The sequence below is a fragment of the Salvelinus fontinalis genome, chromosome 9 (genome assembly GCF_029448725.1).
Source record: "Salvelinus fontinalis isolate EN_2023a chromosome 9, ASM2944872v1, whole genome shotgun sequence".
NCBI lineage: Eukaryota > Metazoa > Chordata > Actinopteri > Salmoniformes > Salmonidae > Salvelinus > Salvelinus fontinalis.
Genome location: NC_074673.1, coordinates 29,200,307 through 29,219,860, shown reverse-complemented (window position 1 = coordinate 29,219,860; position 19,554 = coordinate 29,200,307). Strand labels below are relative to the sequence as shown.

Below are 19,554 nucleotides of genomic sequence, written 5' to 3'. Positions count from 1 at the left end.
AGTATAATGGCTGGTGAACAGAAGATATATGTAATCAATTATTTTTTTAAACGTTAATTATTGTATTTTCACTCTGGCGCTAAGCCAGGGCCAATTCTCTAGAATTCGACATTTACATGGTGGCGCAGATGGCGGGAAATTCGGGTATGGGTTACATTTCAAATAATAGAGCAGTGAGAGGTTGGTTATGGCTATTTACAACACAATACATATTTCTTTACAAGAGCACTTTAATTATATATAACACTGTGTCAAGTTCAGACAGGAGGAACGCTAGCTAATGTTAGCCAATCGCTATAATAACACGCGTGGGTACGTTTTTATTTATTTTACCTTTATTTAACCAGGTAAGGTAAACTCGTACATCGCCTTGGTCCGTACAATTGCCCTTATTTTAGCGCCCCAAAAAGTAATACTTCCAGATCAACTGTAATGTCAATATCATTGTGAAGCACAATTTCTCCCCTTTCCAACATGATCAATTACATGCCCTAAACGCTGCCCGTTTCTGCATAATTCAAGCAGGCAATGAGCCCTGTCGGGTCTTTTTAAAAATGGCGGGTGGGGAAGTGAAACTAAAGCGTGATAGTGAGAAGGAGAGAGGTTATGTGGGAAAATAGCTTTTTTTCACTTGATCTGTCCAACTTATCACCTTATCGCCTCTAAAATGTAAATAAAACACTATAAAGAGTTTATATAATGTGTCATTACATACCTATTTGAAGGTTTGTGTCGAATTTGAATCGGGTTTTTAGGGCGGTGCTAAAGGGATCTTAGAAGAAAACAGCGGCTTTGAGAATGATGATCACATGCAATGATGACGCAAAAAATGACTAGGTATCCCCCCTTACCCCGTCACTGTCCATTTCTTGTTTTTAAACGATGAGAGAAGTGTTACACCTGGTGGAGAGAGATTGTCATAAATAGTTGCTTTATGCTTTATGCGTGCTGTACGTTACGACATGACACGTCACGATGTAACGGAGGGTCCGTTTTTTCAACTTTTCTCCAATACTATAGAGCCATTACCATGTCGATCAACGCTTGAATAGAAACCTAGTTCACACTCCCGATTTTGAAGTCAACTCAGTCCCATTAGTTTTCTTCTGTAGCCTCGTTTGAATGCTGCGGTTGCACACATTTGTACGGAATGTGGTGAGTTTATGTTAGGCTAGTTGAGAACAAGTTCTCATTTACAACTGCGACCTGGCCAAGATAAAGCAAAGCAGTGCAACACAAACAACAACACAGAGTTACACATGGAATAAACAAGCGTACAGTCAATAACACAATAGAAAAAAAAGCAAGTCTATATACAGTACAGCGTGTGCAAATGACGTGAGGAGGTAAGGCAATAAATAGGCCATAGTAGCAAGTAATTGCAATTTAGCAAATTAACACTGGAGTGGAAGATGTGCAAGTAGAAATACTGGGGTGCAAAAGAGCAGAAAAGTAAATAAAAACAATATGGGGAGGAGGTAGGTAGATTCGATGGGCTATTTACAGATGGGCTATGGACAGCTGCAGCGATCGGTTAGCTGCTCGGGATAGCTGATGTTTAAAGTTAGTGAGGGAAATATAAATCTCCAGCTCCAGATATTGATTAATATGCCGCAAACCTCCTACCAGTTCAATAATGTATTATTTGTTAAATGGTGCTGTTAGCTTCAAGAGGTCGTTCCCGAGTTAACGAATGTGAAAGTATCATGTGCTAACTAACATTCGTTAGGAAATCAAAATGGGAAATGCTTATTAAACTCCAGTTAGTTAGCTTGCTCGTAATCTCTACAATTTGCCAATATGATATGCTCAGAACACATTGTAATGGCTACACACATAACACTGACTGACTTACTTTACCCCTATCAGGAGCCAGTCAGTGTGGGTCGCAGAAGGAGTTATGGGATGCGCAACCCGAGAGCGTCCAACTCCTGGACCTGCAGCTCAGCAGTGTTGACAACTCCTCAGTAAGGAAAGTAGCTATTGGCTGTCCTAAAAGTCGCTAAATGACGTCATCACCTCATTTGCATAATTGGCCATGTGCATGTAGTTGCGATGGACGAAACACCCTAAATATGTTTACAACTACAAAATGAACTTTATTCTGTCGATTCTTGTTTTTTTTAATGTCACAATTCCAACCCTCCTCCTTTATCCGGGCTTGGGACCGGCAAAAGAGACACTCTGGCAGAGTTACTTCGTATTTTATTTTTGTTTTTTAGTTTAGTTTTCTTAATTTGGATTGGTTTTTAACCTTATGGTCCACTTAGGAGCCTACAATCTACATTAACATTCTAAATGGACCAAAAAGAGACAATAGAAAAAACTGTCAATGGCAATGTGAGAAAATATGGTAACTAGTCTGGCCCTAATTCAGGTTAATTGTTTAAAAAAAAAAAGTAAGCCAGGGCGGGATCAGCCAGCGGCTGCTTCCCGCTTCCCGTTTTTCGTGTCCTCATTTAACACAGACAGTTCCTCAATATTGTTGAGCTATTTACACCTGCATAGAAAACATACTGTTCCCGCTCAAGGTTAACCACAGCCTCTCAGCTAGTCACACTATCTGGTGCAAAATGTTACTTCCAGCACACACAGACACCCCCATGATAGGCCAAGCATATTTTCAATCCTCTACCCTAGAATGCGAATAAAAATTCATCAATGAATCATATAAAAGCAACAAAGTTTAAAATACCTACATGTCCTTCATTCGGTCCCACTATGTACTAGATTGGCTACCAGCCACCTAGGAACTTGAACCCTCATTTCAAAGGAGAACAACAGTTCATTATTTAAATATATGAACGCTTTTTGAGTCCCCCTTTTGACACCCCCTAGGGTGTCACTCATTATCCTTTATTTCAGCGGTCACAACATAGTAATATGTTGATAGCATTTCATGAAAATAATTAAAAGTTTATTATTAATAAAAAAATTACAGAAAAACTGAAAAAATCAACAAATTATTTTTACAGAAAAACAAAAATCAACAAATTATAAAAAACTGAAAAAATCAACAAATTATTTTTACAGAAAAACAAAAATCAACAAATTATATATGCTTTTCGACTGCTTTTCGACTCCCCCATTTGACACCCACAAGGGTGTCATACTCAGAATACAAAGATTAAAAGAAACACACCTTTATTGTATAAAGAATAAAAACCATCTAGTGTACCCTGCTACACCTAACAGATACTAGGTTGGCTACCAGCCACCCAGGAACTTTAAACCTTGACATAAGGTAGGACAACATACAGGGTAAAATATTACAAGGATATATTGTGAAACAAAAAGTAATGAATTAAACTAAAAATAAGGAATTTATTTTTTATTTTTTCACAGCAAACCATGGATCATCCTCTGCCAAGGCAGTCTCAGCATCCCCCCGGGAGCAAGCAATGGCATCATACCCGCAGCGTGCGCAACATCTGTAAAAGATTTCCTCAAACGGGATAATACAAGCAGCACAGCACATTAACATAAGAAAGACAACAATTAGGGTCAGAAATCCAGTAACCACCATTGCAGTGTACTTACCAAACCACTCACCCAACCAAGAGAACAGTCCACTCTCCTCCACTCCAGCCAAGCCTTTCATTTCCACTGATAGTTTATCTAGACCACTTAAAGCTTTCGAAATGCTCCCATCAGGGCTAGTATTGTTAGGGATAAATGTACAACATTGTTCTCCAAACATTTTGCAAACCCCACCTTGACTGGCTAGGATCACATCTAGGGCTAGTCTATTTTGCGTGGCAGTTCTAGAGGTAGCCTCCAATTGTTCATGGATGGGTCACGTGCATGCCCCCTCTCTGTGGATCCTAGAAGTTGGTTAGCTGTAACTTCAATAATGGTTAATGGTATTATCAGACTGGCTAAGGCGCACGTACCCTGCCAGTCACCTCTAAGAATAGGTGTTAAGCGCCTGTTTGGTCCACATATCCACCATACGTCAGCAACGCCTCTAGTTTGATTCAGCCCTTCTACCGGCCAGGTAGCATTAATGGTTACATTACTGATGCAATCAGCTTCAGGCAACCGCCCATAGTCTATACCCCTACCTGTACCCATGATGCAGCTGTAGTTTCCCCCATATGCCTTAACACCCCACGGGGCCTTCCGGGGAGGAACTTCTGGGAACACAAGACTCAAAGATTTACACAGAGTTGAATTTGGTTTAACATGGTAAAATCCCTCCAATATACACATCCACCCCTCACCGTCACCTAAAGCAAATGGGTGTGTTGCCAGAACAGGCCTAGCATGACCACAGATAACACAGTCCTTTCTGTTAAGTGTTTTAGCTGTATATCGCATGTATGCCAGCCACATATTTTCACTTGAGTGACAGGGGGCGTGGCTAGGTTTGTGTGGAAAGTGGCACGGAGAGAAAGAGCAGAGGGAGATGACTCGAGTAAACTTTCAAAATTGACATTACACATGGCGTATCACATTTAACAAACCAAACACTCAAATACCGGTATAGAAGGTAAAGTGAAAACCCAAACCAGTCCCTGCATCAATACCGGTATATCATAAAATACGGAATACCGCCCAGCCATACTATCATCTGCATATAAATGGATGAGATAGCTTCCCTACTGCCTGAGCTATGTTGTTGAGGTAAATTGAGGAGTGCGTGGAGCCTAGGATCGAGCCTTGGGGCACTCCCTTGGTGACAGGCAGTGGCTAAGACAGCAGATTTTCTGACTTTATACACTGCACCCTTTGAGAGAGGTAGTTAGCAAACCAGGCCAAAGACCCCTTAGAGACACCAATACTCCTTAGCCTGCCCACAAGAATGGAATGGTCTACCGTATCAAAAGCTTTGGCCAAGTAAAAAAAAATAGCAGCACAATATTGCTTAGAATAGTCACATTAGAAGCGATGGGAGATGAGGAAATGTTGGACTGGCAAGGCTGTTGGACTGGCAAGGCTGAGTCAAATAGGAATCCTGACTTAATGAAGTGATTAAAGAGCTCAGCCATGTGCTTCTTGTCAGCAACAACCACATCATCAACTTTAAGGGACATGGGTAGCTGTGAGGAGGAGGGTTTATTCTCCAGGTCTTTAACCGTTTTCCAGAACTTCTTGGGGTTAGACCCACAGAGAGAGAACTGCTCCTTAAAGTAACTAACTTTGGCCTTCCAGATAGCCCGAGTGCACTTATTTTTAATTTGCCTGAACGAGAGCCAGTCAGCCTGAGTATGCGTGTGCCGGGCCTTTCGCCGAATGCAATTCTTGAGGTGGAGTAACTGCAAGATCACGGTCCAACCAGGGGCTGAACCTGTTTTTAATTCTCATTGTCTTTATGGTGGCGTGTTTGTTAAAAATACCACTGAAAATATCAAAAAAAGAAGGTCCAAGCTTCTTTGACAGAGGGGATCAAGCTGATTCTATACCATTTTACAAAGGCCAGATTTATTGCTATCAATTTATTGCAATATAGATTTTTGTCTCTATCGCCCAGCTCTAACATGATCATTTATCCTCCAATAGACAATTTTGTAACTGCTTGTGTGCTGTGCCACAGGTGGTGCTGTCTAAGTTTGTACGTCAGATGGGGTACCTTCTGGCCCCCACCCTGTACATCCCATACCTACACATGCTGAAGGGCCTGGCTAACGGTCGCCAGTGTACCCACTACTACGTCAGCCTGCTAAAGACCAACGGGTCCTCACACGGACGGTTACTATACATACTCTCACCTGCAAGGCCCTGTAGGAATCTGTAAATATACAAAGGAATTTTCTCATGTTCTCACTAATGGTGTTCTCCAGGGCTCAGTACAAGGTCCTCTCTTGTTCTCTAGCTAAAGATAAATGCAGCATTCATTCACTGATTTAAGGACATCAGATAACACATTGGACTTCCTTAAATGCTATAATTATCAGATCCAATCGCTGACAGTATTTGTGTGTTGTTTGCTTAGGACAGAACATGCAGGTGACAAGCAGCCCAGTGTTCTTGGAGCACTTCTTCCACTCCCTCATGCTGTACCATGAGAACCTGTGCTGAGACCTGCCGAATACAGATGTCACGCACTACCACATCCCGCCAATAAGGGGCATCACACAGAGGGAGCTGGACGGCCTGACCTCTTTCCTGCAGCTGCTTTGTTCCATCACCTGGGTAGAAATTGGTTTTGCGGAAGACTGGTCTGGACTGACAATGAGCACATAAAGCATGTTTTTAAAACAAAAATTGGTTCACACAGTCAAAAGCAGTGATGGATCTGCGTTTGCCAAGGTGATCGGATGTTTTTCATTTGACACTGTGTGTGTGTGTGTTTTAGACTGAGAATGCCTGCCTGGCCTTGTGTGAGCACCCCCAGTGGACCCCTGCTGTGGTGATGCTGTGGCTGCTACAGTGCAGTGTGCAGCCTGTCCTCAAGGGAGAGCTCCTAATGTGCCTTGCTGCCTTTGGGAAGTCCCCGGAGATTGCTGACTCCCTCTGGCAGTCACTGGAGTACACTCAGGTAGGTCAGGAAGATGGTTTAAAACAAACAAAAGCTGTGAGACAAAAGTATAGATGGTTCTGCTTAAGTGTTGGTTGGCTCCAGTCAGAACCCTGTCTGACATATTAGACTCTTACTGTGTGCTTAAGCTCATGTTGTTATTTGTTCCAGATTCTTCAGACAGTGTGTGCCCCAGGACAGAAACAAGCTGCTGGGATTGGGGTGAGATTTTTCCTGCATACGGTGTGTGTGTGTGATGTCGCGTACGTTCTGTGCTTGTACACCTGTATCTGTATGTAATCCTCCTTGCCGCTCAGGTGGAGCTGAATGAGATTGAATCGAGCTGCGAGGAATATTCTCTGACCAGAGCCTTCTGTCAGCTCATCAGCACATTGGCCGAGAGCGTCCTGCCCGTCAACCTGGGGGAGGGGCTCCGTGCGCCAGGATTCCAGCCCTACCTGACCTTCCTGCGTGACGCTGTTTTCCTTCCCCTCCCCGCCAGAGCCTATCGTCGCGCTGCTGAGAAAGTATGGGGGTCTCGCTCCATAGTTGAAGTCCCTATTTGGTGATATTAGATTGGAACTGGATAAGACTGGTTTCTGTTGTTGATCACACTTAGCTAGTGAAATTCACTGCAACCCATGTCAGTACTTGCTCTGATGTCATAGTAATGTGTTTAGCTACTACTGCCTATTTCAGTTTTGTTTCACTCCCCACCCCCCCTCTTCCGTTCCCTCTCCACCACCCTTGCCCTTTACCAATGGGAGGGAGCGGATGCTGTTCTGGAGGTGTTCCACAAGCTACTGCAGGACTACGAGCCCCAGGTGTCTGACTTTATCCAGGAGACGGTGGAGCTGCAAGGGGAGCAGGTACCGGCCCACAAGCTCCCCGGCCACAGCCTAATGTTCCACCTGCTCAATGACTCGCACATCTTGACTCTGCCTCAGCCTGCTGGAGGAGGGTGTGGGTCAGCTAGACACCTACACCCCTTCCCTGGTCAGTACACACACACACACCTGCTATAGTTAACTGCTTTGTCTGCAGTGGTGTCTTTCATTGCGAAATCTTGTTTGTGCCCTGTTTGCTTCGCTGTTAGCAGTGTGTGAGGAGGGGAGCATTCACTAGAGTTGGATTTGAGTTGAGAGTTGATCAAATCTTTTGTATCTTCTTAGGTCGGGTAATTGGATGGCTCACATTTCCGGTATCTCAAGATGACATTTCTTTACATCCACTCATCCCTCTTGGTTCTATTCCTGTTTGTCTTGCAGGTAAGAAGCAGTTGGTGTCTGCAGTGCTGCACTGCCTGTGTTTGCTGGACCTGGCCCTGCATAAGGAAGTGGTGTTCATGGACCTGCTGAGAGAGAGCCAGGCCTCCCTCATTGTCTCCTCCCTGGAGCAGCTCCTACAGGGGGTCAGTGCCCAGAGCCGCCGGGCTGACCACATCGTCAACATTGCCAGGTACTGGAACACTCACCTCGGCCTCAACTGACCAGGGACTACACAAGAGAAAGAGACTTTTAGCTAAATCTGGGACTTACTCCGAAATGCTGACTTGCGTTGAAGTACGTTGTCTCTGTCAAATTAACACAATACAGTAAAATTCCCTCTCAAGCCCAAAAAAGCCCATAGCCCAATTCTTTGTCTTAGGGCCATAGCTTAAATTCAGGCCATACACCTCCTAAACCTCCACTTCCTATTCCCTGGTTGTGTTTGTCCCTGGCAGGTACCTGTATCACATCAGCACCAATCCGGATGCGGCCTTCCAGAGCGCAAAAAACCTCTGACGCATCGCCCGCAACAACCGGTTGATGGGAGACTTCACACTTGACCAGGCTGTGAGTGACAAGCTAATGGCTGGCTTTGTGGAGTGTCTGGACAGCGAGGGGGCTGAGGGCTTGGAGAAAGGAGACGGTAAGTCACACTCTCATTCTATCAACATCAACCATGTCTATCTTAACTGAGTGTGGATGTCCAATCTGCCCATTTAGTCACTGACTCAAACCTGCCCGTTTAGTCACGGACTCAAACCTGCCCGTTTAGTCACTCCAACTCACCAACACTCCTTTCATTCGCTGCCCGCCAGACTTTCAGCTGGCTAAGAAGGAGGCGAGGATCGCCACGAGACCCAGATCCTGAACGTTCTGATCACTTCCCTGGAGCTAAAGGCCCCCAACCCGGCCCTCTACCTGCTGGGCTACGAGGTCAAGAAGCCCATCTCCTCCACCAACCTGCAGGTCTGCACCAGCTGCTCCTTGTCTCCTTGGGTTGTATTCATTAGGGCATTCACAGTAGCAAAAACAGGGGAAATCAGAAGTATTATATTTTACATCATGCAGGTTTCTCGGCTCCAATAGCCAAACCTAAATGGCTCCCAATCAAATAAAAAATGCGCTGACATATCCTAAAAACAGGACAGGTAAAAGTAAAATGGACAATATGGAATGGACATCAGGCTACTCACAACTGCTGTCCAGGAGTTTCACCCCATGCGGTAAATTGTCATGATTAGCAGTTTCAAGTTTGTAGCTGTAAAATATTGACAATCTGATCATGGCAAAAAATATAATACTTATGATTTCCCATTGCAAATAGGTTCAGGATAACTCCTGACAATGTTGATTGGCTGATATTCAGAGCTTAAATGACCAAATTGATTAGTCATTGGACTCTGGTCTGCAAAGGTCTGTTTTACAAATGGTGGGCCTACCACATGTATGGGCATTCATAAAATTCCATTGCGGGACGACATGGTAGGCTACACCCCAGTAAGCACAGACTGACACTGCCGTCTTATTTTTGGTTCTTTCCGGACCTGCCATCTTTTTTTTGTGTTTTACAAATGGTAGGCCTACCACATAGATGGGCATTCATAAAATGTAACTTTAGGTGACACTAGGTTACACATCAGTAAGCATGGACCAATGCTGATGGTGTAGTCTGGACCGGCCTTAATTTCCATGTCTACAGTCGTTGGTTTTTAGTCCGGTCCGGACCAAATCTGAACCAATCCTAGACGTCTATGTTTGGTTCAAATTTTGTCCAGTCAATACCGGCCTTGATTTAGTCCAAACATATAAATGAAGTCTTTTCAACTTTCATTCAGAACCGAAAATTAACCTGATTTCACCGTACATAAAATACATATTTTAAACATTCATTCAGAACAGGAAAAATGAACTTAATTTCAATAATCGGAAAAGACGTATTTTCTTTTCTTTTTTTTTACCCCCTTTTTCGACGCCAATTTTGTGATTACTAACTTTTCTTATCGCTGTAACTCACCAACAGGCTCGGGAGGGGCTAGGGTCAAGTCATGCGTCCTCAGAAACATGACCCGCCTAACCGCGCTTCTTAACACCTGCTCGCTTAACCCGGAAGGCAGTTGCACCAATGTGTCGGAGGATACACTGTTCAACTGACGACCGTAATCAGCCTGCAGGCACCCGGCCCGCCACAAGGAGTCACAAGAGCGCGATGAGCCAAGTAAAGCCCCACTGGCCAAACCCTCCCCCAACCCGGACGATGCTGGGCCAATTGTGCGCCGCCCTATGGGACTCCCGGTCACGGCTGGTAATGACACAGCCTGGTGGCCGAAAAGGCGTCTCTTCACTTTTCATTCAGAACCTAAATTGAACTTCAACATCTGGAAAATACGTATTTAAGATGTCTTTTCAACGTCATTTTGCTTACTGGGACTATTCTATTATTGTCTTGCCTAGGGCGGCAGAACAGCCAGGACTGGCCTTGGGCAAAACTTTTTGCAATGGAAAATGAAAACAAGCGTTAGTTTTTGGACAGGTTCAGGTAGTCCCTCCCTTTTTCAGTTCATTTTCTTCTGTTTGGTGTCTTTCATGACTCCGTCAACTTGCCCTTGTGAAACTGAATTTTTAATTGATATTTGGCTGTCTTCTCTCTCTGTGTCAGGTGTGCTGAGGTGCCCACGAAGCTGCCTGCATGCCATCCTGAGTCTGCTGCAGAGAGGCAGTGAGAGACACTTGGGTCCCGTGCTCACCATCCATGTACCACACCTGGCTGAGCTCTGTTACCAGGTGATCTACCAGCTGTGTGCGTGCTCGGACACGTCAGGCCCCACCATGCGCTACCTGAGGACCAGCCAATACTTCCTGTTCTCTCATCTGCAGCACCTGCCCTTCATTCTACCAAGTGAGCTCTTCACTGTCATCTCAATACAGTGTGCTCCTATCCTGGTTTTCTCTCCTTCATCTGCACTGATCTGAAAACACAGGATAGGTGGGAGAAATATGGCAGATGCCAACCAGAGCATTTATACTCCTACAAAGACCCAGTCGTCTTTTTTAACTGAGCTGCCAGAGAGAAAGGAAACTACTCCGGGTGTCAATCTTCTCTCTAAACCGTGTCTCTCCCCCTACGCTCTCATGTGATGAGATCTCCACCCTGTCCCAGATATTCTCGCTTATGAAGACAACGGCCATCGAGCTCAGAGTGACATCACTCAACCGCCAGCACTCACACACCCAGCGCCTCCTCAACCTTCTGCTGGACGACCAGCCTCACACTCGGCACGCAGATAAGACCTACTACTCACTCACTTGCTATGCACCCACAGACTATGAAAGTTATATGCATTGGATGTATTGTCATGCACTGATGTAAATGTGATACGAGCAAATGTGCAAAAAGCAAAATCCTTTACAGTTAGTCTGTTTCTTTAATTTGCTGATGAGGAGACGGGCATGGAGGAGGAGTCCAAATCTGTCAGCGGATTCCTGCACTTTGACACCGTCTCCAAAGGTTAGGTCTAGTTCTTCAGTCTTCACATATTTGTGAATCATAATGCATTCTGTCATTCTGTCTGTAATAATCCTGGTATGAATCATATGCATTCTGTGACAATAGAGCAAGGGTACTCAACTCTGATCCTTCGAGGTCAGGAGCCTGCTGGTTTTCTCTTCTACCTGATCATTAGTTGCACACACCTGGGGTCCCAGGTATAAATCAGTCTCTGATTTTAGAGGGGAATAATGAAAAAATGCAGTGGAACTGGCTTCAAGGTCCAGAGTTGAGTTTGAGGGCTACAGAGCCTCTGTATTAGCAGTTGCAAAAGCTAAGAGCTTGTGGCGTTTAGCTGATTGTACCGTACCATTTAGTTTTCTCATGTACTCATACCCTGTCCCACATCATCAGTGTGCAGGAAGCTCCTCGGTGTGCTGGACGCCATCCACTTCAGCCAGGACATGCCCGGACTTCTTTGAGCGCATTCAAATCGAGCAGGTCATCGCCAACTGCAAGCACGTCAATAAGCACAGACACACGGTCTGCGACGTCAAGGTGGACCTGGCTTCCAGTTTGCATATTTAACTCAACCTTGTTTTCAAGCATTTTCTACTATGTCAGTGGTCTTCTGTGTTTTATCTAGAATCAATGTAAAGTTTTATGACGATGTTGTCGTTATCTCCACAGTTGCTCCATAGAGTCCTAGTAGCAGAGGTCAATGCCCTCAGACGGGTGAAATGTTATAGAAAAGGGTTTTGTAAAACAAATGATATTCTGTCGCGTAAAATTGGCAATCATGTCTGCAACGTTTGGACCGTGGAATGGAATACACCCCTGGTGTGTGTGTGTGTGCTTCCCAGGAGGTGAACTCCATCCTGCAGCAGGTGGTAGAGCGGAACTGTACGTCGGAGCCTGAGTGCCAAGCATCACACGCTGCAGTCGTGGAGAGGCTTGGTGGAGACCCTGCTTACCGCCTGCCCTGTCGTCCTCATTCATCCCTGCTGACGAGAGACCGCTCATCATCAGAGACCTGCTACTGGACCTGCACGACAAGGTGTGTGTGGTAACTTTCTAGAAATGTATGCAGTCAGTCAATGTTTTTAGGGTTGGGTAACCAGTTGTTCTCCTGTCTCTCCCCAGATGTTCTCAGAGGACGCAGCCGGGGAGCTCATGCCCATCGTAGCCGGGACAGTGTTCGCCCTCACAGCCCACCTCAGCCAATCGGTGCTGTCAGAGCAGCAGCAGGGGGCGGGGCTGGAGGGAGGTTCGTCGTCGGGCTTTGCCTCCATCACCAACTCTGCTCTGCACCTGATCCTGAGGAAGCTGCTAGACTTCATCCTCTGTACTGGTGGTGGATTCCAGCGTCTGCGTGCACCTGTATGGGTCTCTGCTCTACAACCTAAAGATCGCTCAGAAGCTCAGAAATAAGGAGCCAGATACACTACAGCAAGGTACAGTTGAGCTACAGTATTGCTGGGCAGACGCAGAACACTTGGAGAATCATCCATTTTGGGACCCTCTGTAGTAGTGTGCATTTGTTCCGGTCATTGTTTGCAAACCCTAACCTCTTATCTTTTTCACGTCTTTCTCTCCCTCCCTCTGTCCAGCGGGGAAGTCTATGTGGGAGCGTCTGACTGCTCCTGAGGATGGTTTCTCCAAGCTGCAGAGGGAAAACCTGACCATTATTGAGTGCTACGGCACCGCCGTCATGGAGGTGGTGTGTAGAGCCACGAGATCTGCAGGGTAGGAACACAGCAGATACACACAACAGCTCACCTACAACCCAGTGTAGCTTTCAGACCAGTCTGTCTATATGTCTCGTCTCTCACAATCCTTTAACTCGCTGACAGTCTCTCCTTGTTTCTGTCTGACCATATCCCTCCATCTCTTTCTGTCTGTGTTGACACACGCATGCTATCAATGCGATATGAAAATATGTTGAACTCAGCTACCCCATTGTACTAACATCCTTTCTCTCTCTGTTAGATGCTAGCCCTGTCCGTGCTGGACCGGATCCTGTCCATAGACTGCCAGAGCCAGTGGCTGCTGTTTGTGTGTAACGGTGGTTACCTGCGTGTGCTGGTGGAGAGCCTGAGACAGGACGATGCAGCCCTGCAGACCCTGCTCAGTCCCCAGCCCCCTCTGCTCAAACTGCTCTAAATCTATGAAAGCAAGATGGTGAGGGAGGGATCTCACACACATACAGTTGAAGTCAGAAGTTTACATGCACCTTAGCCAAATTTAAACTCAGTTTTTCACAATTCTTGACATTTAATCCTAGTAAAGAGTCCCTGTCTTAGGTCAGTTAGGATCACCACTTTATTTTAAGAATGTGAAATGTCAGAATAATAGTAGAGAGAATGATTTATTTCAGCTTTTATTTCTTTCATCATATTCCCAGTGGGTCAGAAGTTTACATACACTCAATTAGTATTTGGTAGCATTGCCTTTCAATTGTTTAACTTGGGTCAAACATTTCAGGTAGCCTTCCACAAGCTTCCCACAATACGTTGGGTGAATTTTGGCCCATTCCTCCTGACAGAGCTGATGTAACTGAGTCAGGTTTGTAGGCCTCCTTGCTCGCACATGCTTTTTCAGTTCTGGTCACAAATTTTCTAAAGGATTGAGGTCAGGGCTTTGTGATGGCCACTCCAATACCTTGACTTTGTTTTCTTTAAGCCATTTTGCCACAACTTTGGAAGCGTGCTTGGGGTCATTGTCCATTTGGAAGACCCATTTGTGACCAAACTTCCTGACTGATGTATTGAGATGTTGCTTCAATATATCCACATAATTTTCCGTCCTCAGGATGCCATCTATTTTGGGAAGTGCACCAGTCCCTCCTGCAGCAAAGCACCCCCACAACATGATGCAGCCACCCCCGTGCTTCACGGTTGGGATGGTGTTCTTCGGCTTGCAAACATCTCCCTTTTTCCTCCAAACATAACAATGGTCATTATGGCCAAACAGTTCTATTTTTGTTTCATCAGACCATAGGACATTTCCTGAAAAAAGTATGATCTTTGTCCCCATGTGCAGTTGCAAACCATAGTCTGGCTTTTTTATGGTGGTTTTGGAGCAGTGGCTTCTTCCTTGCTGAGCAGCCTTTCAGGTTATGTCGATATAGGACTTGTTTTACTGTTGATATAGATACTTTTGTACCTGTTTCCTCCAGCATCTTCACAAGGTCCTTTGCTCTTGTTCTGGGATTGATTTGCACTTTTCGAACCAAAGTATGTTCATCTCTAGGAGACAGAACGCATCTCCTTCCTAAGCGGTATGACGGCTGCGTGGTCCCATGGTGTTTATACTTGCGTACTATTGTTTATACAGATGAACGTGGTACCTTAAGGCGCTTGGAAATTGCTCCCAAGGATGAACCAGACTTGTGGAGGTCTAGCATTTTTTTTTGTGGTATTGGCTGATTTCTTTAGATTTTCCCATGATGTCAAGCAAATAGGCATTGAGTTGAAGGTAGGCCTTGAAATACATCCACAGGTACACCTCCAATTGACTCAAATGATGTCAATTAGCATATCAGAAGCTTCTAAAGCCATGACATCATTTTCGCGAATTTTCCAAGCTGTTCAAAGGCACAGTCAACTTAGTGTATGTAAACTTCTGCCCCACTGGAATTGTGATTCAAATCAAAGTTTATTTGTCACGTGCGCCGAATACAACACCTTACAGTGAAATACTTACTTACAGGCTCTAACCAATAGTGCAAAAAAGGTATTAGGTCAACAATAGGTAAGTAAAGAAATAAAACAACAGTAAAAAGACAGACTGCACATGGGGAAGAAGATTGTACTTTTTGGAGAAATGTCCTCTGGTCTGATGAAACAAAAATAGAACTGTTTGGCCATAATGACCATTGTTATGTTTGGAGGAAAAAGGGAGAGGCTTGCAAGATGAAGAACACCATCCCAACCGTGAAGCACGGGGGTGGTAGCATCATGTTGTGGGGGTGCTTTGCCGCAGGAGGGACTAGTGCACTTCCCAAAATAGATGGCATCATGAGGACAGAAAATTATGTGGATATATTGAAGCAACGTCTCAAGACAAAGCTTGGTCACAAATGGGTCTTCCAAATGGACAATGACCCCAAGCATGCTTCCAAAGTTGTGGCAAAATGGCTTAAGGACAGCGAAGTCGAGGTATTGGAGTGGCCATCACAAAGCCCTGACCTCAAGCCTATAGAAAATTTGTGGGCAGAACTGAAAAAGCTTGTGAGAGCAAGAAGGTCTACAAATCTTAGTTACACAAGCTCTGTCAGGAGGAATGGGCCAAAATTCACCCAACTTATTGTGGGAAGCTTGTGGAAGGCTACACAAGACGTTTGACCTAAGTTAAACAATTTAAAGGCAAGTACTAATACTAATTGAGTGCATGTAAACTTCTGACCCACTGGGAATGTAATGAAAGAAATAAAAGCTGAAATAAATCATTCTCTACTATTATTCTGACATTTCACATTCTTAAAATAAAGTGGTGATCCTAACTGACTTAAGACAGGGAGTTTGTACTAGGATTAAATGTCAGGAATTGTGAAAAACTGAGTTTAAATGTATTTGGCTAAGGTGTATGTAAACTTCCGGCTTCAACTGTGTGTATATATACACACACACACTAAACAACGCAGGCGTTACTGCTAAAATACTTCTACATCTAAGAGAGCGTAGATGGTGTGGGATTGTACACTCCCCCTCTGCATGGTGCGGGAGCACACACGTACCCTGAATCTAACCCAATGCTCTGTATGTTTTAGGCCCTGTTGACCCAGGTGGCCGTGGAGCTGCTGGTTGAGGGTAGCTCTCCAGGAACAGGGCTGGAGTTAAAACCTACAGGAGGGTACCTCTCCAGGAACAGGGCTGGAGTTAAAACCTACAGGAGGGTAGCTCTCCAGGAACAGGGTTGGAGAGCCTTTATTTACACATTTCACACACCCATCAGTCTTTGGGTTAATTCACATGCTCCTCTCATCTCCTCTGCCTGCATGACTAAATCCCTCTCCTGCCCTGACTCAAGACCTTGTACCTGCCCTCGGGCCCGTACTCCCGTGTGCCCAGCCTGGGCCTGGTGCTGTTCCTACCAAAGAACAGCGCTGCAGACCTCTTCCACCATAGCCACAGACAAGCTCTGGGAAAGCTGCAGTGCCTGGAGCAGCTACCTCCTGAGGAGCTCAAAGAGGAAACACACATTCAACCTATTGACAAGGTGATAGTGCCTCAGCCCTAACCCTCCTCTCTATTCCTGTCTCTCTGTTTGGTGTGTAGCTGTGTGCGTGTCTGGTACTGGAGTAGAGAATCTCTTTGGTCCAGAGGAGCCTTGTGGTCCAGCTTATCAACAACAGGGCCAAGCTGCTGGCCCTCTGTTCCTTTATCCTACCATATTAAAATAAACCAGATGAAATCACACTAAGTCACACCAGACTTCTGTGCATGGGTTAGGTAAAGGACTGATCTAAAGGTTTAGGGTTCATCTCAGGGTGGTTTTGATTTTAGGGATCGTTGTAGGATGATGATGTGCCGTTGGGTATGTATGATTGATGGCATGCCCTGAGCTGTAGCTAGTTCATGTGAGAATGAGAAATACCTTGACCTAACCACACCTCAGATGTGATTGAGACCTGCCTGTTTGTACTTTGGCGTCACCTGGAGTACTACCTGTTGTACTGCACCCCCACTGATCCCAAGGACTCCCTGATGCCTGGAGCCAGCGAGGCTCTCCCCAGGCTAACCCTGTCTGGAGATCACAGATCTAGAATGCGATAACGCTACCCTCTAGCCTAACCTTGATCATGAGTGGAATGAAAAATCTGACCCTGTTTCAGTGGGCATCATCCAACTCCAGATGACTGCAGGAAATGTGATGTTAGTGGTGTTTCTCAAATTCCCCAGACTCGTTTGGACGTGCCCTGGGTCTGGCCAGTCAGCCAGCAATAGCAGGTAAGAGACTTCTTCTAGGTCCCAAGAAACAAAGAGATCTTCTGTTAAATCTGACAATTAATCTTGATGGTTGTAAAGTCGTCTCAAATAAAACTGTGAAGGACCTCGGCGTTACTCTGGACCCTGATCTCTCTTTTGACGAACATATCAAGACTGTTTCAAGGACAGCTTTTTTCATCTACGTAACATTGCAAAAATCAGACATTTTCTGTCCAAAAATGATGCAGAAAAATTAATCCATGCTTTTGTTACTTCTAGGTTAGACTACTGCAATGCTCTACCTTCCGGCTACCCGGATAAAGCACTAAATAAACTTCAGTTAGTGCTAAATACGGCTGCTAGAATCCTGACTAGAACCCCCAAAAAATGATCATATTACTCCAGTGCTAGCCTCCCTACACTGGCGTCCTGTTAAGGCAAGGGCTGATTTCAAGGTTTTACTGTTAACCTATAAAGCGTTACATGGGCTTGCTCCTACCTATCTTTCCGAGTTGGTCCTGCCGTACATACCTACACGTACGCTACGGTCACAAGACACAGGCCTCCTTACTGTCCCTAGAATTTCTAAGCAAACAGCTGGAGGCGGGGCTTTCTCCTATAGATCTCAATTTTTATGGAATGGTCTGCCTACCCATGTGAGAGACGCAGACTCGGTCTCAACCTTTAAGTCTTTACTGAAGACTTATCTCTTCAGTAGGTCATATGATTGAGTGTAGTCTGGCCCAGGAGTATGAAGGTGAACGGAAAGGCTCTGGAGCAACGAACCGCCCTTGCTGTCTCTGCCTGGCCGGTTCCCCTCTCTCCACTGGGATTCTCTGCCTCTAACCCTATTACAGGGGCTGAGTCACTGGCTTACTGGTGCTCTTTCATGCCGTCCCTAGGAGGGGTGCGTCACTTGAGTGGGTTGAGTCACTGACGTGTTCTTCCTTTTTGGGTTGGCGCCCCCCCTCCCCTTGGGTTGTGCCGTGGCGGAGATCTTTGTGGGCTATACTCGGCCTTGTCTCAGGAAGTTGGTGGTTGAAGTTATCCCTCTAGTGGTGTGGGGGCTGTGCCTTGGCAAAGTGGGTGGGGTTATATCCTTCCTGTTTGGCCCTGTCCGGGGGTATCATCGGATGCGGCCACAGTGTCTCCTGACCCCTCCTGTCTCAGCTTCTAGTATTTATGCTGCATTAGTTTATGTGTCGGGGGGCTAGGGTCAGTTTGTTATATCTGGAGTACTTCTCCTGTCTTATCGGGTGTCCTGTGTGAATTTAAGTATGCTCTCTCTAATTCTCTCTCTCTTTCTCTCTTTCTTTCTCTCTCTCAGAGGACCTGAGCCCTAGGACCATGCCTCAGGACGACCTGACATGATGACTCCTTGCTGTCCCCAGTCCACCTGGCCGTGCTGCTGCTCCAGTTTGAACTGTCCTGCCTGCGGCTATGGAACCCTGACCTGTTCACCGGACGTGCTACCTGTCCCAGACCTGCTGTTTTCAACTCTCTAGAGTATACTCTTAATTATCGGCTATGAAAAGCCAACTGACATTTACTCCTGAGGTGCTGCACCCTCGACAACTACTGTGATTATTATTATTTGACCATGCTGGTCATTTATGAACATTTGAACATCTTGGCCATGTTCTGTTATAATCTCCACCCGGTACAGCCAGAAGAGGACTGCCCACCCCTCATAGCCTGGTTCCTCCCTAGGTTTCTTCCTAGGTTTTGGCCTTTCTAGGGAGTTTTTCCTAGCCACCGTGCTTCTACACCTGCATTGCTTGCTGTTTGGGGTTTTAGGCTGGGTTTCTGTACAGCACTTTGAGATATCAGCTGATGTACGAAGGGCTATATAAATACATTTGATTTGATTTAGATTACACTAACAGTGGGGAGAAAGACATTTCTTTGAAAATCTGCACGGATGAGTTGACAAGGGTAGGATTTGTGTTAGCTTCAGTGGTAAACCGTTTAATTGTTGTATATGTGTGAGTTAGTTTTCAGTAAGACTGACTCCTCTCTCCCCTGTGTCTCCATCTGCAGAGTGACATGGGGGGCAGGATTTGGGGAGGCTCTACAGAGGAAGCTGCAGAGTGACAATGGGGCAGGCTCTACAGAGGAAGCTGCAGAGTGACATGGGGGCAGGCTCTACAGAGGAAGCTGCAGAGTGACATGGGGGCAGGCTCTACAGAGGAAGCTGCAGAGTGACATGGGGGCAGGCTCTACAGAGGAAGCTGCAGAGTGACATGGGGGCAGGCTCTACAGAGGAAGCTGCAGAGTGACATGGGGGCAGGCTCTACAGAGGAAGCTGCAGAGTGACATGGGGGCAGGCTCTACAGAGGAAGCTGCAGAGTGACATGGGGGCAGGCTCTACAGAGGAAGCTGCAGAGTGACATGGGGGCAGGCTCTACAGAG

At 45.7% G+C, this 19,554-nt stretch overlaps 1 pseudogene; it reads left to right on the top strand.

The window, feature by feature from the left end:
- The first annotated feature begins 86 nt into the window (after positions 1-86).
- Positions 87-19,236, top strand: LOC129861814 (nuclear pore complex protein Nup205-like; annotated as a pseudogene).
- Positions 19,237-19,554: the final 318 nt, after the last annotated feature.